The sequence below is a fragment of the Macrobrachium nipponense genome, chromosome 1 (genome assembly GCF_015104395.2).
Source record: "Macrobrachium nipponense isolate FS-2020 chromosome 1, ASM1510439v2, whole genome shotgun sequence".
NCBI lineage: Eukaryota > Metazoa > Arthropoda > Malacostraca > Decapoda > Palaemonidae > Macrobrachium > Macrobrachium nipponense.
In genome coordinates, this window is record NC_087200.1 from 52,432,456 (window position 1) to 52,438,766 (window position 6,311).

Here is a 6,311-nt window from a genome sequence, read left to right on the forward strand (position 1 = left end):
CCTACCAGGCGAAAACTTTTGAATCATGCGCCTTCGGGGATGCTGGGAGCTCACGGATCAAGGCGTTGTTTTGTTTATGATTGTTACGCAGGCGCGCAAGTGCGAATTTCTTTCTTATCGCACTAAAAAGTATCAGTGACACATCTCAGAAATTATTTCGTCACTTTGACATAATTTTTGCACCATTTTAAATTGGCTGTTAAATGGAGTACTATATATGAAAATGTGCGCAATTTTATGTAGAATACAACAACAAAAATACTCATGATTGTAGCTTTTATCAGTTTTGAAATATTTTCATATAAATAACGATAAGTGCCAAAATTTCAACCTTTGGTCAACTTTGACTCTACTGAAATGGTCGAAAAACGCAATTGTAAGCTAAAACTCTTATATTCTAGTAATATTTAATCATTTACCTTCATTTTGCAACAAATTGGACGTCTCTGGCACAATATTTAAAATTATGGTGAATTTATGAAAAACTTTTTCCTTACATCCGCGCGGTAACTCTTCCCATAAATTTTTTCGTGCGATTGTCGTAATGTTTGCACCATTTTAAATTTGCCGTTACATAAAGTTTTATATATGGAAATGTGCGCAAGTTCATGCACAGTACAACTTAAAACAACCCATGGTTTGTAGCTTTTATCAGTTTTGAAATATTTTTCATATAAATAACGATAAGTGCCAAAATTTCAACCTTCGGTCAACTTTGACTCTACCGAAATGGTCCAAAAACGCAATTGTAAGCTAAAATGATATTGTTAGTATACAATAAAGTTTTGTACATACTTACCTGGCAGATATATACTTAGCTTAGGTCTCTGACGTCACGACAGAAAACATTCAAAAACCTCGGCGGCCAAACGCTACAGGTAGGTCAGGTGATCTACCTTACCCGCCGCTGGGAGGCGGGTGTAAGAACCAGTCCCCCCTTTCTTGTCAGGTTATTTTCTTCCACCTGTCTCCTGAGGGGAGGCTGGGCGGGCCGATCAATCGTATATATCTGCCAGGTAAGTATGTACAAAACTTTATTGTATACTAACAATATCATTTTTGTACATGAACTTCCCTGCCAGATATATACTTAGCTGATTGACACCCTTGGTGGAGGGAAAGAGACACATACTTACTTAGAAAATGGGGACAACACATGTTAAGGAATACATAATATAACCTCTGGTTCTTACCTGATTTAGGCAGAAAGACTTGATAGTTACTGTCTATTAGTCTGCGTTGCCTAAAGAGTCTCAGCGAGGGCGTGACCTATGGCTGAAGAACTCTTTGGTTCTACCAATGGGAACTGAGTCCACTTACTTAGCAGAATCCAAGCAGGATCTGGTCAATGGGGATCAACCCGCTTACATGCCAGAGCCTATCACTACTAATTGCAAGGAGCCTCAAGCACAACCGATCACCTAACCAAATACTAACATTAGTATACGAAAGAAGGAGCTGCCTCCTGCAACCTCCTTCGTACAACCAAAAAACTCAAACTTAAAACTAACAGGGAAAAGGATTAAAAAGGATGTGTTTCAGCTCCCTGCCCCAGCACTGAATCCGCCGATACGTAAGGGCCTAGCCCAAAACACTTATCATACGTAATCGATACGTCCCTTAGGTAGTGATTAGAGAAGACTGATTCACACCTCCAAAAAGTGGCCTTCATAAGGTTTTGTAATGACAAATTCTTCTTGAAAGCCAAAGACGTCGCGATGGCCCGTACTTCGTGCGCCTTGACTTTCAGAAGGTTAAACTGTTGCTGATTGCAAGAAGTGTGTGCTTCTCTAATAATATTCCTGATAAAGAATGAGAGTGCATTTTAGATAAGGGCCTACTGTCCCTTACAGAGCACAGAGATTGCTCTCATTAGCGGCAAGTCTTTTCTTCCTCTGAAGATAATATTTCAGGCTTCTCACCGGGCAAAGAGATCTCCTCTTCTGTCCCAACTAAGGAGGATAAGCTTTTGATTTCGAAGCTCCTGGGCCACGGCGAAGAAGGGTTTTCATTCTTGGCTAGGAAAGCCGGAAGAAAAGAGCAAACCGCGGAGCCTCCTTGAAAACCTACCTCACCTTCTAGAGCCTGCAGCTCGCTGACCCTCTTCGCTGACGCTAACGCACAGAGAAAAAGAGTCTTTCATCGAAAGGTACTCTGAACGAAGCAGCATGGGGAGTTCGAACCTTGAGGACCTCAGGAAGAGCAGCACGACATCAAGATTCCAGCTAGGCACTAAGGAGGAGGTTCTTTTAACCGTTTCAAACGATCTGATTAAATCATGGAGGTCCTTGTCCTCAGATATGTTTAATCCTCTATGACGAAAAAAACTGAGGAAAGCATGCTCCTGTATCCTTGATGGTGGAGACAACCACCCGCATTTTTCCCTCAGGAAAGAAGATAAGGAAATCTGCAATCTGAGTCACAGAGGTACTGGAGGAGGAAACTTTATGAGTCCTGCACCAGCGTCGAAAAAACATCCCACTTCGACTGGTAGACTCTAGATGTGGAAGGTCTACATGCATTGCCAATAGCCCTTGCAGACTTTGCCGAAAAGCCCTTAGCTCTGACGAGACTCTTGATAGTCTGAATCCAGTCAGACTGAGAGCGGGGAGGTTTTTGTGAAACCTGTCGAAGTGGGGCTGTTTGAGCAGATCGACTCTTAGAGGTAGGGATCTTGGGACATCCACCAGCCATTCCAGTACCTCTGTGAACCAGTCGTGGTCGGGCCAGAACGGAGCTATTCAACGTCATCCTTGCTCCCTCTGACGCTGCGAATTTCCTTAACGTTTCCCCTATAATCTTGAAAGGCGGGAACGCGTAAAAGATCCAGATTCCTCCAATCCATCAGGAATGCATACTATTGCCACTGCCTCTTGGGTCTGCAATAGGGGAGCAGTATAGATCTATCCGCGCATTCCTGGAGGTCGCAAATAGATCGAGATGGGGCCTGCCCCACGTCCTCCACAGCTCCTGGCATACGTCCGCGTGCAGAGTCCACTCTGAGGGAAAGGACTTGATTCCTTCTGCTTAGCAGATCCGCTCTGACATTTTTTCTTTCTCCCTGTACGACCTGGTGAGAAGCCTTATGTTCCTTTCCTCTGACCACAAGAGGAGCGATCTCGCTGTCTCGTACAGGGAGAAAGAGTGAGTCCCCCCGTTTCCGAATGTAAGCCAGGGCTGTATGTTGTCGGAGTTGATCTGAACATAATTCCCTTTTACGAGGGGTTCGAAGGTCTTGAGAGCTAACCAAATCGCTGTTAGCTCCTTCTTGTTGATGTGCCAGGACACCTGATCCCCCAATCCATGGTGCCTGACACTTCTCTCGACCCGAGAGTAGCTCCCCAACCTTTTGTCACGAAGCGTCTGCCATACAACACTAGGTTGGGGTTCCGAACCTGCAAGGAAAGGCCTTCCTTGAACAATAGAGGGTCTAGCCACGTAGATCCTCCTTTATCTCTTGCGAAATCTTGAACGCAAAGTCCAGACCTTGAGATTTCTGATCCCAGTTCCTCGTCAGGAAGAACTGTAGGGGTCTGAGGTGCAACCTTCCTAGAGAAACGAATTGCTCCAGCGAGGAGAGTGTCCCAACGACCTCATTCCACTTCCTCGCTGTGCATACATCTTTTCTAGAAAGATTGCTACCTTCTCCAAACCTCGGGTTATCCTCTCTGGGGACGGATACGCCCGAAAAACCTGAGAAGCCATCAGAATCCCCAGATAGATACGCTCTTGACTGGGGATTAGCTGTGACTTCTCGAAATTCACTAGCAAACCCAGAGAAGACTGCTAGATCCAACGTCACTCGTAAGTCCTCCAGACATTTCTCCTTGGATTTGGCCCTGAAATAAGCCAATCGTCCAAGTAGAGGGTAAATCCTCACTCCCTCGAGATGAAGCCACTGGGCAACGTTCTTCATCAGTCCTGTGAATACTTGGGGGGCCGTGGAAAGGCCGAAGCATAGGGCCCTGAACTGAAAAACGTTCCCTCCCCACATGAATCTGAGATATTTGCGAGAAGAAGGATGGATCGGCACATGGAAGTAAGCGTCCTGAAGGTCCAGCGACACCATCCAGTCCCCGGGACGAAGAGCTGCTAAGACTGATGACGTCGTCTCCATAGCGAACTTCCTCTTCTTCACAAAGACATTCAGGGCGCTCACGTCCAGAACCGGTCTCCATCCTCCTGAGTTCTTGGGAACTAGGAACAGACGGTTGTAGAACCCCGCTGAAAGAGGGTCCTGAACCATCTCTATTGCCTCTTTCTCTAACATCAGCTCTACCGCTAGAGCGAGGGCTTGATTCATTAGTTGGGTTCTTTGTATTTGGCCACCAGTGCCCTTGGAGTGGTGGTCAAGGGTGGTCTCGAAATAAAGGGAATGAGGTATCCCCTCTTGATGATCGCGAGGGACCAGTTGTCCGCCCCCTTTCGTGCCCAGACATCTGCAAAGTTCAGAAGTCTGGCACCCACAGTTGTCTGGAGGACACCCGAACTACTTCTTGGCCCTAATAGACCGGGAGAAGGTCCTTCCTCTTCTAGGTGGTCTCGAACCTCTGGAGGAAGAAGAGCGAGACGAAGGTCCTCCTCGAAAGGGTTCTTGCCTACTTTGAGCCTCTTTCTTCGTCTTCTGCTGAAACGAAGGTTTCGGAATTCTAGCCGAGCGAGCTAGCATATCCTGCGTCGCTTTTGCTGATAACGAGCTGGAGATATCATTAATAGTCTTCTTGGGGAAGAGTTGCGGGGAAAGCTGTGAATACAGCAAGGAAGCTCTCTGTGCGTGAGAAACCGCCTTGGTAAGAAAAGAGCAGAAAACGGCCCTCTTCTTTACCACTCCTGCACCAAAAAGTGAAGCAATTTCCCCAGGAACCGTCTCTCACTGCCTTGTCCATGCAAGACAGAACTGCGTGGACGTCTTTCAGGCGAAAGAGTGTCTTGCTCTTGAGTCCTCTTAGCCAACACTCCCAGGGTCCAGTCAAGAAAGTTAAAAACTTCTAAGACTCGGAACATTCCCTTCAGAAGGTGATCCAACTCGCTCATACCCCACGTCGTCTTCGCAGAATTCAGCGCCGAGCGACGTGCGGAATCGACCAACGAAGAGAAGTCCGAGTCTGCAGAAGAGGGAAGAGTTAGACCCAAGGGCTCTCCTGACTCGTACCAGAACCCCATCTTACCCGTCAGCTTTGGACGGGGTGGGAAAAGAAAAAAAACTGTCTTTGCCCTTCTCTTCTTTTGAAAGCAAACAGTCGTCAAAGTTCTTCATAGCCTTCTTCATAGACACTGTAGGCTTCATCTTAACGACTGAAGACTTCTTAGCCGTATTGGTCGTTGAAAATAAGGACGGAGGAGACGGAGGAGCAACGGCCGAAAGAGACTCCCCAAAATCTTGCAAGAGGAGGTCTGTAAGTCTCTTATACGAAGAAACCGAAGCATCCTTGGGCAAATCTTCCTCCGAATCAGCAACAAATTCTTCCGAAGAATGACGTCTAGAAGCTCTACTGCCCGGAGGAGAGCTAATCCTTGGAGAGCGCCTGTTCGGAGAGCGCCTACTGGAAGAAAAACCACCGGGAGAGCGCTTACACGGGGAGCGCCTACCAGGAGAGGCGCCTACCAGAGAGCGCCTACTTTGAGAGCGCCTCCCAGGAGAGAGCCTACTAGGAGAGCGCCTAGTTGGAGAGCGCCTACTTTGAGAGCGCCTCCCAGGAGAGAGCCTACTTGGTGAGCGCCTGCTAGGAGAGCGCCTACTTGGGGAGCGCCTACTAGGAGAGCGCCTACAAGTGGAGGCCCGTCTGTCGGAAACAGATTCTAACTCCACAGAAGAGCGTCTGGATAAGGGAGAGCGCCTATCAGGCTCTCTGCGCCTGCTAGGCTCTTGGCGCCTGCCATCCTCAATACGCCTGCCACGGGGGAGAGAAAACATCCACAGATGAATCCCTGTCAGAAGCGCGGCGCTTACAAGGCTCTGAGCGCCTATCCAATCGGAGTGATCTAACGGAGGAGAAAAACATCCGTTGCCGCCTACCAGGCTCTTGGCGCCTACTAGGCTCTTGGCGCCTACTAGGCTCTTGGCGCCTACTAGGCTCCGAGCGTCCGTCAAAAGGAGAGTGGCCACCAGGCGAAGAACTCTTCCTTCGCTCCTGACGAAAACGAGGCTCTTGACGCCTAACTGAAGAGCGAAATCCTGAGGAGAGAGCTGTCTGGCCCTTTACGCCTTACATGCTCACAACTCTTGCTGGGAAGAGAGGAGAGCCTACTCGGAAAAGAAAGATCCCGAGCTCCAGCCTGCACTTCTGACCTCCTACTAACAGGCTCAAAAG